Source organism: Ranitomeya variabilis, chromosome 2 (assembly GCF_051348905.1).
Source record: "Ranitomeya variabilis isolate aRanVar5 chromosome 2, aRanVar5.hap1, whole genome shotgun sequence".
Taxonomy (NCBI): Eukaryota; Metazoa; Chordata; class Amphibia; order Anura; family Dendrobatidae; genus Ranitomeya; species Ranitomeya variabilis.
In genome coordinates, this window is record NC_135233.1 from 571,744,013 (window position 1) to 571,766,075 (window position 22,063).

Genomic DNA, 22,063 nt, shown 5'->3' on the forward strand with positions numbered 1-22,063 from the left:
GAACTAGCCCGATTATTAAGGGCAAACTCGGCCAACGGCAAAAAAGTCACCCAGTCGTCCTGATCAGCAGAAACAAAACATCTCAAATAGGTCTCCAAAGTCTGATTAGTTCGTTCGGTTTGGCCATTCGTCTGAGGATGGAAGGCCGACGAAAAAGACAAATCAATGCCCATCTTAGCGCAAAAGGTTCGCCAAAATCTAGACACAAACTGGGATCCTCTGTCGGAAACAATATTTTCAGGGATCCCATGCAAACGAACCACATTTTGAAAAAACAGCAGAACCAACTCGGAGGAGGAAGGCAACTTAGGCAAGGGCACCAAATGGACCATCTTAGAAAAACGATCACACACCACCCAGATGACAGACATTCTCTGAGAGACAGGGAGATCTGAAATAAAATCCATGGAAATGTGCGTCCAAGGCCTCTTCGGGACAGGCAAAGGTAACAGCAAACCACTGGCACGAGAACAGCAAGGCTTAGTCCGAGCACAAATTCCACAAGACTGCACAAAGGACGCACATCCCGCGACAAGGAAGGCCACCAAAAGGACCTGGCCACCAAATCTCTGGTACCAAATATTCCAGGATGGCCCGCCAACACCGAAGAATGAACCTCGGAAATAACTGCTGGTCCATCTATCCGGGACAAACAGTCTCTCCGGTGGACAACGGTCAGGTCTATCCGCCTGAAACTCCTGCAGCACTCTTCGCAAATCTGGGGAGATGGCAGACAAAATCACCCCTTCTCTGAGAATACCAGCCGGCTCTGAATCTCCAGGAGAGTCAGGCACAAAACTCCTAGAAAGAGCATCAGCCTTTACATTCTTTGAACCAGGCAGGTACGAGACCACGAAATCAAAACGAGAGAAAAACAACGACCAACGAGCCTGTCTAGGATTCAGCCGCTTGGCCGACTCGAGATAAATCAGATTCTTGTGATCAGTCAAGACCACCACACGATGCTTAGCTCCCTCGAGCCAATGTCGCCACTCCTCAAATGCCCACTTCATAGCCAACAACTCCCGATTACCGACATCATAATTCCGCTCGGCAGGCGAAAACTTTCTTGAAAAGAAAGCACATGGCTTCATCACAGAGCCATCGGCGCTTCTCTGCGACAAAATAGCCCCCGCTCCAATCTCGGAAGCATCAACCTCGACCTGGAAAGGAAGAGAGACATCTGGCTGACATAAGACCGGAGCCGAAGAAAACCGGCGCTTCAGCTCCCGAAAGGCCTCCACAGCCGCAGGAGACCAGTTAGTAACATCAGAACCTTTCTTGGTCAAATCCGTCAAAGGCTTAACAACACCAGAAAAATTAGCGATGAAGCGACGGTAAAAATTAGCAAAACCCAAGAACTTCTGAAGACTCTTAACAGATGTAGGCTACGTCCAGTCATGAATAGCCTGAACCTTGACTGGGTCCATCTCAATAGTAGAAGGAGAAAAAATGAAACCCAAAAAAGAAACCTTCTGGACTCCAAAAAGACATTTTGAGCCCTTCACAAATAAAGCATTGGCACGCAGGACCTGAAACACCATCCTGACCTGCTTAACATGGGACTCCCAATCATCAGAAAAAAACAGAATATCATCCAGATACACAATCATAAATTTATCCAGATATTCGCGGAAGATGTCGTGCATAAAAGACTGAAAGACAGAAGGAGCGTTAGAAAGTCCAAAAGGCATCACCAAGTACTCAAAATGGCCTTCGGGCATATTAAATGCAGTTTTCCATTCATTACCCTGCTTAATACGCACAAGGTTATACGCACCACGAAGATCTATCTTGGTGAACCAACTAGACCCCTTAATGCGAGCAAACAGATCAGATAACAATGGCAAAGGATACTGAAATTGGACCGTGATTTTTTTTAGAAGGCGATAATCAATACAAGGTCTCAGAGAACCATCCTTCTTAGCCACAAAAAACAACCCCGCACCAAGAGGGGAGGAGGAGGGGCGAATAAGTCTTTTCTCCAAAGACTCCTTTATATAACTCCGCATGGCAGCATGCTCCGGCACTGACAAATTGAAATGTCGTCCCTTAGGAAACTTACTACCAGGAATCAAATTTATAGCATAATCACAATCCCTATGAGGAGGTAGAGAACTGAGTTTGGGCTCATCAAATACATCCTGGTAGTCTGACAAAAATGCAGGGACTTCAGAAGGAGTGGATGAAGCAATTGACACCACAGGAGCGTCGCCATGAATTCCCTGACAACCCCAACTTGACACAGACATTGCTTTCCAATCCAGGACTGGATTATGAGTCTGCAACCATGGCAGACCCAACACGACAACATCATGCAAATTATGCAGCACAAGAAAGCGAATCACCTCCTGATGAACAGGAGTCATGCACATGGTCACTTGTGTCCAGTACTGAGGTATATTCGTAGCCAATGGCGTAGCATCAATTCCCCTTAGTGGAATAGGGAATTTTAAAGGCTCCAAAACAAAACCACAGCGCCTGGCAAATGACAAGTCCATCAGACTCAGGGCAGCACCTGAATCTACAAGAGCCATAACCGGGTAAGATGACAAGGAACAAATCAGGGTAACAGACAAAATGAACTTAGGCTGTAAAGTACCAATGGTGACAGATTTATCAACCTTTTTTTGCGCTTAGAGCATGCTGAGATAACATGAGCTGAGTCACCACAGTAAAAGCACAACCCATTTTGCCGTCTATAATTTTGCCGTTCACTTCTGGTCAGAATTCTATCACATTGCATAGACTCAGGTGTCTGTTCAGAAGACACCGCCAAATAGTGCGCAGGTTTGCGCTCCCGCAAACGCCGATCAATCTGAATGGCCAGAGTCATTGACTCATTCAGACCTGCAGGCATAGGGAACCCCACCATGACATTCTTAATGGCCTCAGAAAGACCTTTTCTGAAATTTGCAGCCAGGGCACACTCATTCCACTGAGTAAGCACCGACCATTTCCGAAATTTCTGGCAGTACACCTCTGCTTCATCTTGCCCCTGAGAGAGGGCCAACAACGCTTTTTCAGCCTGGTTCTCAAGATTAGGTTCCTCATAGAGCAATCCAAGGGCCAGAAAAAACGCATCAACACTGAGCAATGCCGGATCCCCTAGCGCCAATGCGAAGGCCCAATCTTGAGGGTCACCACGCAAGAAAGAAATTATAATTTTAACTTGCTGAACGGAATCACCAGAGGAACGAGGTTTCAAAGAAAGAAACAATTTACAATTGTTCTTAAAATTCAGGAACCTAGATCTATCTCCAGAAAACAACTCCGGAATAGGTATTCTAGGCTCTGACATAGGACTGTGAACAACAAAATCCTGAATACTTTCTACCCTTGCAGCAAGATGATCTACACTGGAGGCCAAACTCTGAATATCCATATCAGCAGCTGAGTTCAGAGCCACACCAAGATTAAGAGGAGGAGAGAAGCTAGACACACAGCAGCTAGACACACGGCAAAAAAAATAAAAAATAAAATAAATTCTCAAGGCTTCTTTTCTCCTGCTTCTGCCATGCAATTAACACTTTACCGGCCGGCTGTACTGTTATGATCCTAGTGGCAAGGATCGCAAGTAGGACTAGCTAAGTAACTAAACCGACTACAAACTCTGGGGAAGTGGTAACTGAATTGACCGCAACCTGATCCTATCCGCAAACAACTATAGGCAGACGTGGAACGTTACCTGAAAATCCTAGACGTCTCTTCACAGCCTGAGAAACTGACTATTCCTAGAGGGAACGAAAGTCCTCACTTTCCTCAGTGAAATGACCCCAAAGATATAGAATAGCCCCCCACAAATATTAATGGTGAGTTAAGGGGAAAGCACAAACGCAGAGATGAAATTAGATTTAGCAAATGAGGCCCGCTAACACTAGAAAGCAGAAAATAGAAAGGGAACTGTGCGGTCAATTAAAAACCCTATTCAAAATATCCACGCAGAGATCGCTCGAGCCCCCGCACCAACTAACGGTGCGGGGGAAGCAACTCTGTACCCCAGAGCAAACCAGCAGAAGAAATCACATATTAGCAAGCTGGACTAAACTCATCATACACAGAAATCATATTGCAGACTGATGAGCAAAAAATAATTAAACAGAACTTAGCTTCTCCTGAAGAGACTGAAACCGAAGATAATCAGGAGTAATCAGAATAGCACTGAGTACATTGCCAGCTGGCAACAAGTGGAAGTGAAACAGAGCTAAATAGGAAACTCCCAAGTGAATAACGAGGCAGCTGATCAGCCACAGACCCGCAGGATAACAAACAAAGCCACCAGGGGGAGCCCAAAACAAAAGTCACACAAAACCACCTGTGACCACAAGAGGGAGCCTGAAAACAGAGTTCACAACACTTGCCTGCCTCAAGATGTACACTGCCCAGCCATGACTGAGTTTGTTGCTGCAAGTACTCGGCCAGTACTTCCGCGGTGTGTCTGTTGTCGGCCAAACACTTCCTTTGTAACACAGCCTGCTGACGCTTACCACTAGCTGTTCCATAATGGGACACCTCGTGTGCAACACTGGCAGCTGTGGATGGAGTGGTCATGCGACTGCACTGTGTGGACGAGCTGTCGCTTCTGGAGGAGGAGGAGGAGGAGGGGTGGCGAACGCCTACAGCCAACTGTTTCCTAGACCGTGGGCTAGGCAGAACTGTCCCACTATGGCTGTCCCCTGTGGACCCTGCATCCACCACATTAACCCAGTGCGCCGTGATGGACACAACACCCCTGGCCATGCCTACTGGTCCATGCATCTGTTGTGAGGTGCACCTTTCCACTGACTGATTGCCTCAGTGCATGGACAATGCGGTCTTTGACATGCTGGTGGAGGGCTGAGATGGCTTTTCTCGCAAAGAAGTGCCAACTGGGTAGGTCATAGCGTGGTACTGCGTAGGCCATCAGGTCTTTGAAAGCTTCACTTTCAACCAACCGGTAGAGCATCATCTCTAACGATATTAGTATAGCAATGTGGGCATTCAAACCCTGTGTACGCGGATGAGAGGATGAGTGTTTTCTTTTCCTAACGAGAGTCTCTTGTAGGGTGAGCTGGACTTGAGCTGGACTGGACTGGAGCTGCATATGGTGGAACTAGCGGTGGTGGTGGACATGGCGGATTGAGAGAGGGTTGGTGATGGTATTCTTGATGCTGGCCTACATAAAGTGTTTCCTACCAATAACCTTGTGATTCCCTGGCTGCTTTGGCCTTGCAACGATACCTAAACATTTGCTGCTGGTGGTGTCCTAACCGGTGGGCTTACAGTGAGGGAAGCAATGTAGCGTTGCTGACAACCTTCATTCTAAACAGGTGCACCAATGGTACGGGACGTTTGGCAGTTAGTCCAGGCTTGCAAGTGCATGCTGGTTAAATGTCTAAGTATGCATGTTGTATTTAAATTTTGAAGATTCTTCCCTCAGCTAAAGGTCTTTGAGCATTTCTTACAAATAACTTTGCACTGATCATTCAGATCTTGGTTAAAAAATTGCCACATTACACTCTTCTTACTATGGAATACCTTTTCAGGCATTGCACGCTGTGCTACTTTCACCGGATGGCCACGCTGTCCTAACACTGTTTTTGTTTTTGACAAACGTTTTTGGCCTGATACGGGCCTGCCAGATGACAGCTGTTGCGATGTAGATGGCTGCTGCGGATCATCCTCCTCCGCTTCTGAGCTACTGGCAGCAGCACCCTCTTCCCCCAATGGCTGCCAATCTGGGTCAACAACTGGGTCATCTATCACCTCCTCTTCCATGTCATGTGCACCTTCCTCTGTGTCACTGTGTAAGGTGCTATAGCGTTCGGGACGGGGCACCATAGTCTCATCAGGGTCAAATTCTGGCTCAGTACACTGCGAGGGCAATGTAGTGATCTGAGTCAATGGAACAGCATAATAATCTAGCTGTGGCTGTGCATCTGTGCACTCCATGTCCGATTCATCTTGTAATGGGCTGTTAACAATTGCCCTTTCTAACCCAGGCACGGTATGTGTAAAGAGCTCCATAGAGTAACCTGTAGTGTCGCCTGACGCATCCTTCACTTTTGGTTTGGGTGAAGGACACAAGGAAACGTCTTGTTCCTGACCGGGAGCATCCACTGACGACTCGCTGCTCTTATATTTGGAACTTTCTGAAGAGGAGGCAAAAGAGCTAGAGGCTGAGTCAGCAAGTAAAGCCAAAACGTTTTCCTGCTGCTCTGGCTTTAAAAGCTGTTTTCCTACTCCCAGATAAGGGAGCCTTCGAGGCCTTGTGTAGCCAGACGATGACGCTGGCTTAACACCTCCAGCCTTAGGTGCTATTGTGTTTTTGCCACTCCCACCAGATGCACAACCACCATCAGTACCAGCTGGCAACCACCGCCCACAGACTCTTCCACCAGACTTCCTCATTTTTTGGAAAATCTAACCAAAATAACAATCGTTATATGGTACTGTAAACAAGGTAGAAGGTGTATATAAACTTGTTGAGAATTTAAATCTCCCTTATTTTGGGGAGACTGAACCAAAACTCAGGCCCAGTGTATAAAACAACACAATGTAAGTGGCAGAACGTGGCTGGCTGATATACGACAAACTAACAGGACTGAAGTATATCCACTTTGTGAGAATTTGAATCTCACTTTTTTTTGGGAGACTGAACCAAAACTCAGGCCCAGTGTATAACACAACACAATGTATGTGGCAGAAAGTGGCTGGCTGATATACGACAAACTAACAGGACTGAAGTATATCCACTTTGTGAGAATTTGAATCTCACTTTTTTTTGGGAGACTGAACCAAAACTCAGGCCCAGTGTATAACACAACACAATGTACGTGGCAGAAAGTGGCTGGCTGATATACGACAAACTAACAGGACTGAAGTATATCCACTTTGTGAGAATTTCAATCTCACTTTTTTTTGGGAGACTGAACCAAAACTCAGGCCCAGTGTATAACACAACACAATGTACGTGGCAGAAAGTGGCTGGCTGATATATGACAAACTAACAGGACTGAAGTATATCCACTTTGTGAGAATTTCAATCTCACTTTTTTTGGGGGGAGACTGAACCAAAACTCAGGCCCAGTGTATAAAACAACACAATGTACGTGGCAGAAAGTGGCTGGCTGATATACGACAAACTAACAGGACTGAAGTATATCCACTTTGTGAGAATTTGAATCTCACTTTTTTTTGGGAGACTGAACCAAAACTCAGGCCCAGTGTATAACACAACACAATGTACGTGGCAGAAAGTGGCTGGCTGATATACGACAAACTAACAGGACTGAAGTATATCCACTTTGTGAGAATTTCAATCTCACTTTTTTTTGGGAGACTGAACCAAAACTCAGGCCCAGTGTATAACACAACACAATGTACGTGGCAGAAAGTGGCTGGCTGATATACGACAAACTAACAGGACTGAAGTATATCCACTTTGTGAGAATTTCAATCTCACTTTTTTTGGGGGGAGACTGAACCAAAACTCAGGCCCAGTGTATAAAACAACACAATGTACGTGGCAGAAAGAGGCTGGCTGATATACGACAAACTAACAGGACTGAAGTATATCCACTTTGTGAGAATTTGAATCTCACTTTTTTTTGGGAGACTGAACCAAAACTCAGGCCCAGTGTATAACACAACACAATGTACGTGGCAGAAAGTGGCTGGCTGATATACGACAAACTAACAGGACTGAGGTATATCCACTTTGTGAGAATTTGAATCTCCCTTTTTTGGGGGGAGACTGAACCAAAACTCAGGCCCAGTGTATAACACAACACAATGTACGTGGCAGAAAGTGGCTGGCTGATATACGACAAACTAAATAGGACTGAGGTATATCCACTTTGTGAGAATTTTAATCTCCCTTTTTTGGGGGGAGACTGAACCAAAACTCAGGCCCAGTGTATAAAACAACACAATGTAAGTGGCAGAAAGTGGCTGGAAGATATATGAAAAAATACAAGGACTGTAGTACAATTTCAATCTCCCTACAATGATCTCAGGACAAGTATGGCAGCAATAAAAAGGACTGCTATACACAAAAGTGTGGACAAATAAACAAGATAACTGTGCAGAAAGGAGAAACAGGATTTTTGCTTTTAAAAAAGCAGTTGGTTTGCACAGCAGTGGTGCAAACAGCAATGCAGCTATCAGGGAGCCTTTTAAGGCAGCCTAATAAGCTACAGAGCTGATGCAGAAAAAATAGCCTCCACTGTCCCTGCAAAAAATAGGTAGTGTTGGACAGTGGAAATCGCTACAGCGCAAGCGGTTTGGGGGTTAATCTTCCCTCCCTAACTCTGTCCCTGCTTCTGATGAAGCTGCAGCAATCTCTCGCTATGCTGAGTTCGGCAGAAGTAAGATGGCGGTCGGCGTGCACGCCCCTTTATAGCTCCTGTGACGCCGCAGAAAGCAAGCCAATCAGGGTCATGCCCTTCTCTAAGATGGTGGGGACCGAGACCTATGTCATCACGCTGCCCACACTCTGCGTCCTCCTTCATTGGCTGAAAAATGGCGCTGAAAGCGTCATATGAAACGCGACTTTGGCGCGCAGATCGCCGACCTCATGGCCGATCCCACACTAATATCGGGTCGGGTTTCATGAAACCCGACTTTGCTGAAAGTCGGCGATTTTTGATTTTGTCCGATCCGTTTCGCTCAACCCTACTAACCAATCTATGAATTTCTGACACAATATCTTGATTTTCAGATTATAGATGAAACCAGTTATATCTAGGAGCCTCTAGGCCCTTTTCAGTACCATACGGTACAGTCGTAGACTACTGCCTATTTCCGTCCAGTCAAGTGTCCATATTAAAAGCATATGCCCATGAACATTTTTTATGCCACTGCCAGTTTTCAAAAGGTTAAATATTGTTGCAGGAATGGATGATTTAAACATGGACGCAGAGATGTCACGGTTGGGTTTTCAATGGGTTGCTTCCAGCAGTGGGCTTGTGGGTGTTATGGTCACAGTCTGTATCCAATTTCGATGTACACTTAGTGATCTCAAGATATCCTTCCAGCAGCTGCCGAGTGCTCTCAGAGTCTCAGCATGGTGCCCTCTCCTAGCATGTCCCAGGTATGGATTCTATTATAAGTGATCCAGGATTAGGGGCACCACTGAGGGATGTGTGTGTGCTCGGAGCCCACAGGGAGCAGCAGATTTGAGCACATAGATATGTATCTCAGGCTTTTGTTTGCATCAATAATAATACAAAACGACTGCACCACATTGATCTAATTTTTCAGGCGCCTGCTTCCCTTTGATAATCCTTGTTCTGTGTTCACTGCTCTATTACCTAAGTTCTGCACGCAGACAACTGTAAAACTGCCAAGAGCTTTATATGGGACAGTCTCCCGGTCTATGCTCAAGGCTACATTTCCCTGGTACTTAATAATAAAAAAAAACTAGACTTTCTCACAATGGCAGAACCAGAGTTATAATTTACAGATGTCCCCTAATTGTTCAAAAATATAGATAGTCATTATCTGACAACGGCTCCTTATGGCGGGGTTATGTCTTTTTTATTTAAAAAAAACAGTGATGATTGACAGGCTGGCATCCCAATAGGTACTGCAGTTGCTGCAGGCTATCAATTTTACACACTGACATGTCATTTTTCATGTACCTTCACAGGCGATTAATGGGTTTCCCAGCTTTACTTGTGTCATCTGGTATATTCTATCATCTATAGTTAACTATATAATCCAACTTACATCTTTAGTATAGATACAGTATGTCATGCTGGCTTCATTTTGATTATCTTTTGATATGATGTACAAAAAATAAAGAAAAGGATATAACTTAAAGAATTATTCCCAAAATATTAAAATTATCCTCCATGGATGGGATAGGGAATAACTTTTTGGATTGCTGGGAGCTCGTGATAGAGGCTCTGGATCTCAGGAACTGGTCTCTGCAGAGCCGAATCTTGGATGGAGTGGAGGAGCACATCTAAATGTCTGTCCACTGAGCTGCAGTCCATTTGGAGACAGATCACTAATGACAAGCACAAATACTCGTAACTTGAGTTTGCCTAGGATGGTCTGGTGACATGTTTGAGTCCCCTCGCCCACTTCTTTCACAGATGTTGCACAGCCATAAAACATGCGGGAATTGCACGTATTTGTCAGGCAATCCCTCAATGTTTTGTGTCTGTCTAGCAGCAGTGAAAAATGCTGGCACGGGGACTCAAACATGTCACTCTAGCACCGGTGATAATGGGTGCATACCTGAGCAACGAGCTCTTGCACTCATCACTTATGTCCACAAGTCCAGTCTCGTATCACCAGGTGAAGCAATTATTGGCTTTCCAATTTCTTTCAATGACTATATCATACATAGACTGTCTAAGCTCTCCAGAGCAGGAGCTCCTTTCTGTGAGCAGTCTTGATGAACCTGCCTCTGATTTACCATGATGAACCTGCCTCTCATTTACCATGATGAACCTGCCTTTGATTTACCATGATGAACCTGCCCCTGATTTACTATGATGAACCTGCCTCTGATTTACCATGATGAACCTGCCTCTGATTTACCATGATGAACCTGCCTCTGATTTACCATGATGAACCTGCACCTGATTAACCATGACGAACCTGCCTCTGATTTACCATGATAAACCTGCCTCTGATTTACCATGATGAACTTGCCCCTGATTTACTATGATGAACCTGCCTCTGATTTACCATGATGAACCTGCCCCTGATTAACCATGATGAACATGCCCCTGATTTACTATGATGAACCTGCCTCTGATTTACCACGATGAACCTGCCCCTGATTAACCATGATGAACCTGCCTCTGATTTACCATGATGAACCTGCCTCTGATTTACCATGATGAACCTGCACCTGATTAACCATGACGAACCTGCCTGTGATTTACCATGATAAACCTGCCTCTGATTTACCACGATGAACCTGCTTCTGATTTACCATGATGAACCTGCCCCTGATTTACTATGATGAACCTGCCTCTGATTTACCATGATGAACCTGCCCCTGATTAACCATGATGAACCTGCCTCTGATTTACCATGATGAACCTGCCTCTGATTTACCATGATGAACCTGCACCTGATTAACCATGACGAACCTGCCTCTGATTTACCATGACAAACCTGCCTCTTATTTACCATGACAAACCTGCCTCTGATTTACCATGACAAACCTGCCATTTTGAACAGTAATAGTGTACAGAAAGTTTACAGAAAGGCACAAAGAAATACAAAACAAGAACCGCTTGTTCCCTAATGGAGGCATCATACAACAAGGTATGGAGTGCTTATGCATCAACAATGCAGAACCTTAGGGACTTTGCCCTGATCTAGCTCGGATCGATCTCAACAAGTCAAAGCATCCAAGTCAAGGTGTTATGACATAGCCATAGATATTCAAAATAATGAAATATGATGTTCTTCCTTGATTAGCATTTACCATCAGTAGTTCCTATCTCTCACCGTGTGTGTGTGTCACAGAACTTTCTCATGCTCACGGTGCCGTCAGACAGGTGCTATAAGCTCACAGGGAGATACTGAGCACACATTGTTCAGTGTCTCTGCTGGATGGTAGAAGCTGCTATCTAGATGTAGCAGAGCTAGACCTGTGGTGGGACAAATGGATTATCATCTTCTCTGCGCAAAGGTGAGGAATATTGTTGTTTGTTAACTCTTATGCAGGAGACAATGGCGTCTCTGGAATGGTCGATGTCATAAGTATGGTTTAGCAGTTATTAAAGGAGTCTGTGTCATTCTTTCAATTAAAGGACTTTTTTCTGTGTATTTTTATACAATATGACTATGGGGTTAGTAAAGTAGTCTTATAGAGGCCTCTCGATTGCTAACCTCATGGCTTGATGTCACCTGACAATACAAAGGTGACATCAACCCCTTCCTGGGGTGGCTGAGAGATGATGTTTTTAGCCTGGGGGGCAGTATCCATGGCCCCTTCCTAGGCTATTAATATAAGCCCACAGATGTCGGCATAGCCTTCTCTGGTTATTAATTATAGGGGAACCCTACGTCATTTTAATTTGGGGGTCCACCATTTTAATAGTCAGTAAAGGCTAAGTATACAGCTGTAAGCTGGGAAGCTCCATGGGTATTACATTCTTCCCAGGCTATAAACATCAGTCCCCAGCCGTCAGATTTCCCTCTACTGGTTAAGATAATTACGCAGGCGACCACGCAATTTTTTTCAGAAACATAATATTTTAATAATGAAATACATGTTCAGTAAGCTGCACACACTTTACTAATTGTATATGTCACTGACAGCTATATATATACACCTATTCTATGTGTATTTACTGTATGTCGGCTCCTGCTGTGATTTTACTGTACATGGCAGATGAATTGCTGGCTTCTCAAAGGAGATCGGTGTGTAAAAATCAGACAGCACTCGCAAAAAATATTTGTGTTGCTATATTCTAAAATTAGTAATGTTTTATTTTTTCCCCATTGAAAGATCAGTGTGAAGGCCTGTTTTTTTGGGTAGGGCATGCTGTTTTTTTTATTGATAAAATATTATGGAAGATTTTTTGATCAAGCAATGTTTTGTTTGATTCTTTTTCCTGTTGGTGGTGTTTTGGGATTGATTTTTTTTCTCTTTATATCATTTTTCGATCATGTTAATACATTTTATATATTAGCAGTACCGTATGTTTATTGTTGTAATTTCTTTATTATTAATGAGAGGGGCGAAACAAATTTTAACTAGGTTGTATACGCACAATGATTTCTTGGTGAGATTTTAACGCTATATATTTTTACTGCGTGAAAAATAGTTCCAGCAAAGTGGAAGGGATTTATAGAAATCTCAGGTCCACTGTGCTTTTTTACTTAGTGTAAACCGTCTTGGGGTGCAGGTTTCAAACCCGCATCTTGTCAATTTCTCCTGCAACTATGTTGAGTTTTATGTACAGATTTTCCCCATAGTCTTGCATTAGATGCAAAATATCTGCAGATAAAATGCAAGTGTTCCGCACATGACTGTATCAAGAAAGTTTTGTAAAGCTAAATTCCAAGAAGTATCAAAAACAAGGCAGCGTTCTTTTAAACATGACATACGAGCAAGAAACAAAAACATGATAAAATGCATTAAAAAACGCAAGTAACCTAATTTACTCAATAGGTCAAGAAAATCTGAAACATCAAAATTGTGCCAAAAGCTCATCGTGGGCATGTAGCCTTAGGAGACTGGAACCTGCGATTGTTTGAACGCTTCTATTGTATACTCCAATGCACAAGTATTGCAGTATATAGATAAAATGACATTTTTCATTGAGTCTGAGCCACAGGCTCAAGTCGGACTACACAGGAGGGCAAATATTTAGCCATGGGGGTCTTCAGCAGTTCCCCGGCTACCTTGACAACTCATTGATGCAATCGTAGGCGATGGATGGAAGCCATTTAAATGCCATTGTTAGGGATGGACAATAATATTTAAAAAACAAACAAAAGAACAACAGTAATTAGAGCTGTAAATCTTTGGAGCAAAGTCCATACATGTTGGATATGTGACTCAATCAGGTGAACAAACCAAGATGTCATCCAGATGGACAAGCACCTATCACAGAATAAGTTGTTACATTTTTTGAGAAAAGAGAGAATTGTAGCACAGGTGAAGTGAAGATGGAGAACAAAATTTCTCCATCTTCTCCATTGTGTGAGCCTTCAGAAATCGGACTGCACTCTGATGTCATCCGAGAGCAGTCTGGTGTTTTCCATGCACTCATAGACTTGAATGGGTAAGAGGCATGAGTCCACTCTGTGATTATTTTTCTCATGTCGAAGCGGCATGGGAAAAAACTCTGATCAGCACTGCCCCATAGAATAACATTGGTCAGATAAAACATCTGATAGCACCCGTCCAATGTGCATGCAGAGTCATGCAGAGACATTCCTGCACCCACCTAAGCACTGGTTTCTATCTGGTGGCAATCATCATGACCAAACTCTCCACAATAGCGTTACTGATCCAGCTTAGGTTGCTTGATCAACTGTAGTTGATGGGACTGAGTCACCCCAATATGCATGTGCTCCTCAGTAATTGTTGTAGGCACACAAGTCTTAGTTGGAGGCACAGGATCCACCATACATTCTCAAAAAAAGCCTATGAAGGTGGATCGCCAGGGACATGGCTGAGTCGAGGGAGTCAGGAGGAGGGAACTGTACCAATATCATTGACTTGGACAGAAAAGTCCAGTACAAAACAATGGCGAAGGGCCTGGTCATTCTACTGTGAGTCTATGGCACCGACAGGAGCCCAAGAGCCTAAAATAAAAAAGAGTTGACTGAGGAGTGTTGGGGATGGGAGGAGGGGGTGTCAGGATTTAGGGAAAAAATCTAGGCCTGGAGATCACCGTGAAGTAAAGATACAATGAGTCCCTCACGCTGGCTCCCAGAACCTGATGATTGTGGACAAAGTCTGGAGAACACTTTAAAATTCTCCTCAAAGGGAACCTGTCACCAGATTCTGGTTTCAGTCATGGGGGCGGCACCGGTTCAGTTATCACTCTCTGTTATCACTGAGTATACAGAGCGGCAGCAGTAACCATACCCCCAGCCCTGATCACCTGAGAATGTACACAGAAAGCAGCTAATCAGTGATGGGACAGAGTTATACAGGGTTCAGTGTTCTGAGCACTGCTAGATCTACAGCTGAGAAAACAGTGATTGTATGAAAATTGCAGCAAGCAGACCAGCAAGTGACATATCGCTGGAATCGGGGTCGCAGTCCCTACCTTATGCTGCTCTCAGATTTCATGAAAAAAACAGATTCTCTTTAATCAGTTGACCAGAGACTGGGAATAGGACCTCCACCGAGCCAAGAATATCAATATTAGTCCCTTTCAAGAAAAGAAGAAATAGACATGATAAATATTGCTTATGAAGCAGCAAAAGGGAATTATTGCACTGAACGTCAGATATTCTCGAACTTTTGGCACCAGGAGAGCTTGTCATACCCTTATGTCTCAGAATACTGAGACTTCTTAAGCATATTGAGCACAATGAGGCATGGTCTGGTAAAAGCATAAGTTTGGATGGTGAAATTGTATATTTTTGGTCTATGATCTACAAGGGTAAGGCTGCATGCACCTGGACTCGCATAGAGTGCTCAATCTACACCGAGGTCCACCTGTACATCCTTAAAACAACATTATATCTCACACGTGACAGTAATCTTGGTCACATCTGAGCGTCTCAAGCTGTTTCAAAGTGGAGGACCGGATAAGAGACTCAATCCAGTGAAAGGGGGAATGTGTTTATCCAGCTCTGTTTTAACATTTAAACCCTATTAGGATATGTAGAACCGAGATAAGAAAATTAAGATTCAGCTGAACTGTATTTCAAGTAGACGGGTCTTGGTGGTCTTAGCCCTGCTGTGAACAACTAACATGTCCATCATTACGGTGAGCCACAGATAATATTTATTCAACAGGAAGAAGAGAGACTAAATTCTGACAATGTAATTTTTATTTACACAGCGATAATGACTGCATGAGTCAAGTAGGATTATTGGAATGTGAAAGATGGTTTTCATACAATAATGACTCGTGAAAATTCTTGCCGGTCTTCAAAAGTGTGTTCCACCTTATCTTTGAGAACATATCTGATGTAATTTATTATGTGTTTGATTACACCTTCATCGTTGGCTTAGAAGTACAGTAGAAATCTCAGCAAGAAAAGGTTAGGCCTGGATATTTTTTATTACATGAACGGAATAATAAATGAGAATCTGTGACCAAATTTCCATGTGTTTGGATCCATCACTTTAAAGGAAACCAGTCATGTCACCCAAATGCAGGGACGTAATTACAATAGATGAAGGGGTTGCAATTGTTCCTGGGCCCTGAAGCCTAGGGGTCCCAAAAAGTCCCTTTGGCCAATATAAAAAGACCAATACTATTAACAATTTGAAATAGTTGGGGGCCCAGTTGAAGCTTTTGCATTGAGGACCATGAGCTTCAAATTACGTCACTACCCAAATGATATTGACCTAAAGATATATAGAGTTAATCTGCAGGTTTAAAGCGTTCCAATGTTATTGGCGCCTGTAAGCGAACTGTCAATCAAAGTGCCGGAGCGTGCATACAGGCTCTGCTCACAGTATAGTAAGCGGTGACTAAAGCAGCTGCGGGTAAGACTCTTTGACTGACTGAAAGGTGGTGGCTTTCAAGAGGAATAAAGATTATTTCATTTAGGTAGCCGCACTTTCAGTAAGGCGGACGGACAACATTGGAACGTTATTAACCTGCAGATTATCTATATATCTGCAGGTAAATTGTATTTAGTTACTGGACAGACTCCGTTTAAATTGTTAAAGTATATGAGGGTAACTTTCTTAATTTAAAGTAAATTAGCACATTTCTTCCTTGTGTTTGAATACAAAAAATTTGGTTTTGAGCAGTTATTAGATGCTCTATGCTTAACTTAATGGGTAATGTCCATAGTTGCTTAGGTTATTCATAAAGTTTCAACCACTTTGCATTGTCCCAAAACACATTGTCCCTTTTGTCCTTGCTTAGGTCGCTAGACGACACCTCACCTTTGTTGTGGGTGATGCTTGACAGCATTGGTCCTGTTTAATTCCTGGGAATTTTGGTGCCACCAGATCATAGAACAAAGGGGTTAATTGTCTGTTTTTTGTTCTTACTCCTCTCTGATAGCCTTGGTTGGAGCTGCCTGCTATTTATACCCCTGGGTCTCTGACTTCCACTGCCAGTTAATTATATTTTGCTCCCTGACTTGTGCTCTTGACTAGAGATGGGCGGACACCTGGATGTTCAGGTCAGGCCGGTTTGGCCAAACAGTTACAAAAATTTTGGGTTTGAGTACCAGAACAGTAACTGGATCCGAACCCGGACCCCTTTCACTTGAATGGGGGACCCGAACATCCAGTGTTTGCCAGGCTGTCATGTGTATGACAGCGCAGCAAATACTGCTTCTGATCGATGGTAAAATAATCCCCGTCGGTCAGACAGCCGCGGTTCCCATGCTGCCAATAGGCAGCATGAGCGCACAGTTGTGGACGCTTGCTTTTTCTCCTCTAGACAGATGTTCTATTGTATATGCCCAGTGGGCATAATCTTAGAACAAGGGGGCACAGAATAAAAAATAAAAACTGTTCCAGAATCAGTGAAACAGAGGCAATTGACGGAGGTGCTTTTAAATTTTAAAAAATCCAGTGAAAGGTCTTCTTTAAGTAGGAGATCACAACAAAAATTGTGCAATTATGATCATGTTTCATTCACTGTATGGCCAGTTCTCCACAATGCGTTCATGTTGTATATTCAACTTGTGTTTTTTAATTCAGGTCTGTTCCAAGGTGCAATGACCAGAACTGAAAAAAAAAACTCTTCAAATCTCGAAACTCCTCAAAAACCTTGAGTTTCTGCTCTGAAAATGAAAAATAAAAAAAACCTAATAAAAAAAACTGTGTGCACATAGCCTTTAAAGGGAATCTGTCAGTAGGATCATCCCTCCTAAATCGTCTCTTCACATGGAATTGTTGGTGGTCCCATTGGTTGGAAGTCCAATGATCAGTTAAGGTCCACTTGCATTGCACGATTACTGTGAACAAACATAAATTTCAGTCTAAACAGGTGGCCAATCACCCGATGAATGAGGAAAACACTAGTTTGTAGGGTTAAAAGATCTTTTGATTTGTACAAAAGATCATTGTTCTCAGCAGCACATCGTCCTGGGTTAACATGGCCTGTGCTGCCGAGTACGAAGATAACCTATTCTCCGCTCCATCGGCATCAAGGACACCGTTCTCTCCTGGTTCTCCTCCTATCTCTCTGAACGCTTTTTCACTGTATCCTTTGCTGGTTCCGCCTCCTCTCACCTTCCCCTTACTGTTGTGGTTCCTCAAGGATCAGTCCTAGGCCCCCTCCTCTTGTCTTTGTATACTGACCCTATTGGACAAACAATCAGTAGATTTGGTTTCCAGTACCATCTCTATGCTGATGATACCCAATTATACACTTCTTCTCCTGATATCACGCCTGCCTTTTTAGAAAACACCAGTGATTGTCTTACCGCTGTCTCTAACATCATGTCCTCCCTCTATCTGAAACTGAACCTGTCAATAACTGAACTCCTCGTGTTCTCTCCCTCTACTAACCTACCTTTGCCTGACATTGCCATCTCCGTGTGTGGTTCCACCATTACCACCAAGCAACATGCCCACTGCCTTGGGGTCATCCTTGATTCTGAGCTTTCCTTCACCCTCACATCCGATCATTGGCTCGCTCTTCTTATCTGCATCTCAAAAACATTTCTAGAATTTGCCCTTTTCTTACTTTCGACACTGCAAAAACTCTTACTGTTTCACTCATTCATTCTCGTCTAGACTATTGTAACTCTCTCTTAATTGGCCTCCCTCTTACCAAACTCTCCCCGCTCCAATCTGTCCTGAATGCTGCTGCCAGGATCATATTCCTCACCAACCGTTACACCGATGCCTCTACCTTGTGCCAGTCATTACACTGGCTACCCATCCACTCCAGAATCCAGTACAAAACTACTACCCTCATCCACAAAGCACTCCATAGCTCAGCACCACCCTACATCTCCTCTCTGGTCTCAGTCTACCACCCTACCCGTGCCCTCTGCTCCGCTAATGACCTCAGGTTAGCATCCTCAATAATCAGAACCTCCCACTCCCGTCTCCAAGACTTTACACGTGCTGCGCCAATTCTTTGGAATGCACTACCCGGGTTAATAGGATTAATCCCCAATCCCCATAGTTTTAAGCATGCCCTAAAAACGTATTTGTTCAGACTGGCCTACCGTCTCAATGCATTAACCTAACTATCCCTGTGTGGCCCATTAAAAAAAAAAATCCCTCAAACCTTAATCAGGTTCCTCACATCATGTTCTCATACACTTCATGCAGTTAATAGCCTCTATGTCTGTACTGCTACATACTTAGGCAGTGAACTGGTTCATGCAGCTTTACATGAACACCTGACCAGCGACCACATAGCGACGCAGCAACGATCCCTGACAGGTCGTATCGTTGTCGGGATCGCTTTAGCGTCGCTAAGTGAGACGGGGCCTTTACACTATGGCTGGTCCGAATAACTAAAGCAATTGTTACCATCCACCTCTCATGTCTCCCTTTTTCCTATAGATTGTAAGATTGTGAGCAGGGCCCTCACTCCTATTGGTATCTATTTTGAACTGTGATTTTTGTTATGCTGTAATGTCTATTGTCTGTACAAATCCCCTCTATAATTTGTAAAGCGCTGCGGAATATGTTGGAGCTATATAAATAAAATTATTATTATTATTATTATTATTAATAACCTATGAGCACTGAGTGATCTATTACAGATTCTTAGTTGCACAACTGAAGCAAGGTCTGCCTATTTAAATAGGCGATTAAATGATCGCCAATCAGAAAACAAGTAGCTTATAATTATCGAAGATTGTTTATTGTCGCAAGTCAGCATGGGTAAATGGATCTTAAATTATCCACTATACTATACTTCGGAAAACCCCTTTTTCTTTTATGAACACTTGCGCTATAAAAAGCACAGGCATTTGAACAGTCGCAGAATCTATAATGGGTACTTGTTCTGTCCGTGAAAAACACTGAGGAGACGTGTACGTAAACATGGATGTCAGAATGAGGTCTTAGTTATGTGACCACACTAAAAGTTGTGCAACAACAGTTCTTGTGTGAAATTGATCTCAGTGTGCCCATACACCAGGTCGTGTTTTCTAAGGCAACATCCTGGCAAAAATTTCTGTGAGTTATGCACCTGTCTCAGCTTGGAAAAACACTGCTGCTGTGATCCACATTGGGTTTTACACCTGGCCCAGTGCACCTCCATGATGTCATCTCCCTAGAACAGGGGTGTCAAACTGCATTCCTCGAGGGCCGCAAACCATGCGTGTTTTCAAGATTTCCTTCTCATTGCACAAGGTGCTGGAATCATTCTGTGCAGGTGATTAAATAATCACCTGTGCAATACAAGGAAATCCTGAAAACATGACCTGTTTGCAGCCCTTGAGGAATGCAGTTTGACACCCCTGCCCTAGAAGTTTAAGGCCAGTGTCTGAGTGTTAAACCAGAACTGTTTCCTACAGACTTGTGTATTGATCTCTGACTTTATTCAAGTCCTTGGTTCCTGTTGTGTCCTCCTGCTTCTGTGGTTTCCAGACAGTTCTGCATTCCTGCATTGCTGGTTTGTTTGCTGTTCACATTGCCAGTTTTTTGAGTAGCCTTTTGCACCATGCATCTGACAGCCTGCTGTGCCGACACCCAGGGTCCCTGAGGGATAAGGGGTAACAATTCTCTTTGTGTAGAGTGACACGCCTGACATACCAGTGTAAGGAGACTTAGGCTATGTGCACACGTAGGAAGGGTCCTCTGCGGGTTCTCCCGCAGCGGATTTGATAAATCTGCAGGGCAAAACCGCTGCGGTTATCCCTGCAGATTTATCGCGGTTTGTCTTGCGGTTTCCGCTGCAGGTTTACTCCTGCACTTGTTTTACTATTGATGCTGCATATGCAGCATCAATAGTAATGTTAAAAATAATTTTAAAAAATGGTTATACTCACCCTCCGACGTCCCGATCTCCTCGGCGCTGCACACGGCAGTCCGGTTACAAAGATGCTACGCAAGAAGGACCTTCGTGACGTAACGGTCATGTGACCGCTACGTCATCGAAGGTCCTGCTCGCATAGCAACCCTGCAACTGAACGGCCGCGTGCAGCGCTGAGAGGTGAGTATATAATTATTTTTTATTTTAATTATTTTTTTTTTACACAAATATGGTTCCCAGGGCCTGGAGGAGAGTCTCCACTCCTCCACCCCGGGTACCATCCGCACATGATCCGCTTACTTCCCGCATGGTGGGCATAGCCCCATGCGAGAAGTAAGCGGATCAATGCATTCCTATGTGTGCAGAATCACCGCGATTCAGCACAAAGAAGTGATATGCTCCGGATTGTAAACCGCTGAGTTCCCGCGCGTTTTTTTCCGCAGCATGTGAACAGCGTTTTCGGTTTCCCATAGGTTTACATTGAACTGTAAACTCATGGGAAACTGCTGCGGACCCGCAGCTGCAGAAACGCTGCGGATCCGCAGCAAAATCCGCAACGTGTGCACATACCCTTATAAGTAGAGATGAGCCACCTCCCTAGTGTTTGGGTTCGGTTCGTCGAACAGGGACGTGTTCGACGAACTGTTCGTCGAACGTTCGACGAACACCGTCGAACCCCATTGAAACCAATGGCAGGCAAACACAAACACATACAAACACATGGAAAACACATAGAAAACACCTTAAAAGGTGTCCAAAAGCTGACAAACTACTCAGAAGACACAACAAACACATGGAAAAGTCACAACTACATATAGTCATGCGAAAAGAAAAGAGGTGGAGGAGTAAAAGGAGGAGGAGACACAGATATAGGCATGTCATGCCCTTCTAAAATCAAGAAAGGCTGAAGTAAAAATCTAAACTCACTCTACCAACACCCAGACGTCTTGACAAAAAAAATAAAAAAATAAATATCTTTAGGTAGAATGGCGGCGGGTCCATTCAGAACACTTTCTGTAGAAGTGGTACCCCCATTGGGAGTTGTGCCAAAAAATGAACCCAATACATTCAGACTAATCCACCATCAATAAACGACAACATCAATGTGGAACCAAGTACAGTACTATGAACTGTGCCTCCGTTGACGAGGCAATCAGGCGGGTCAAGAAGTTGGGAAGGGGCACCCTATTGGCCAAAACAGACATTGAGGGGGCATTCCGGTTACTGCCTGTGCCTCCAAATAGTGTCCTCCCATTGGGCTGCTTCTGTGAAGGAGCATACTACATAGATCGCTGTTTGCCCATGGGGTGCTCCATATCCTGCTCACTATTTGAGGTGTTTAGTTGCTTCCTCGAATGTGTCGTCATGGACGTTTGTAAGGCGGCACATATTATCCATTACCTCGACGACTTCTTATGCCTGGGCCCAAACGATTCGCCACAGTGTGAAAACACACGGTAGTCCACCTGTGAGAAGGAGAGAGCTGGAGGGAGCGTGGACACCCC

The 22,063-nt window shown here is 44.0% G+C and overlaps 1 long non-coding RNA gene across 1 annotated transcript in view; it reads right to left on the reverse strand.

The window, feature by feature from the left end:
• LOC143809730 (uncharacterized) overlaps positions 1-22,063 on the reverse strand; it is a 139,445-nt gene that overhangs the window by 61,421 nt on the left and 55,961 nt on the right. The window contains exon 3 of the long non-coding RNA XR_013222420.1: positions 14,742-14,846. This is a non-coding gene — a long non-coding RNA (uncharacterized LOC143809730). The remainder of the gene's footprint in view (positions 1-14,741; positions 14,847-22,063) is intronic.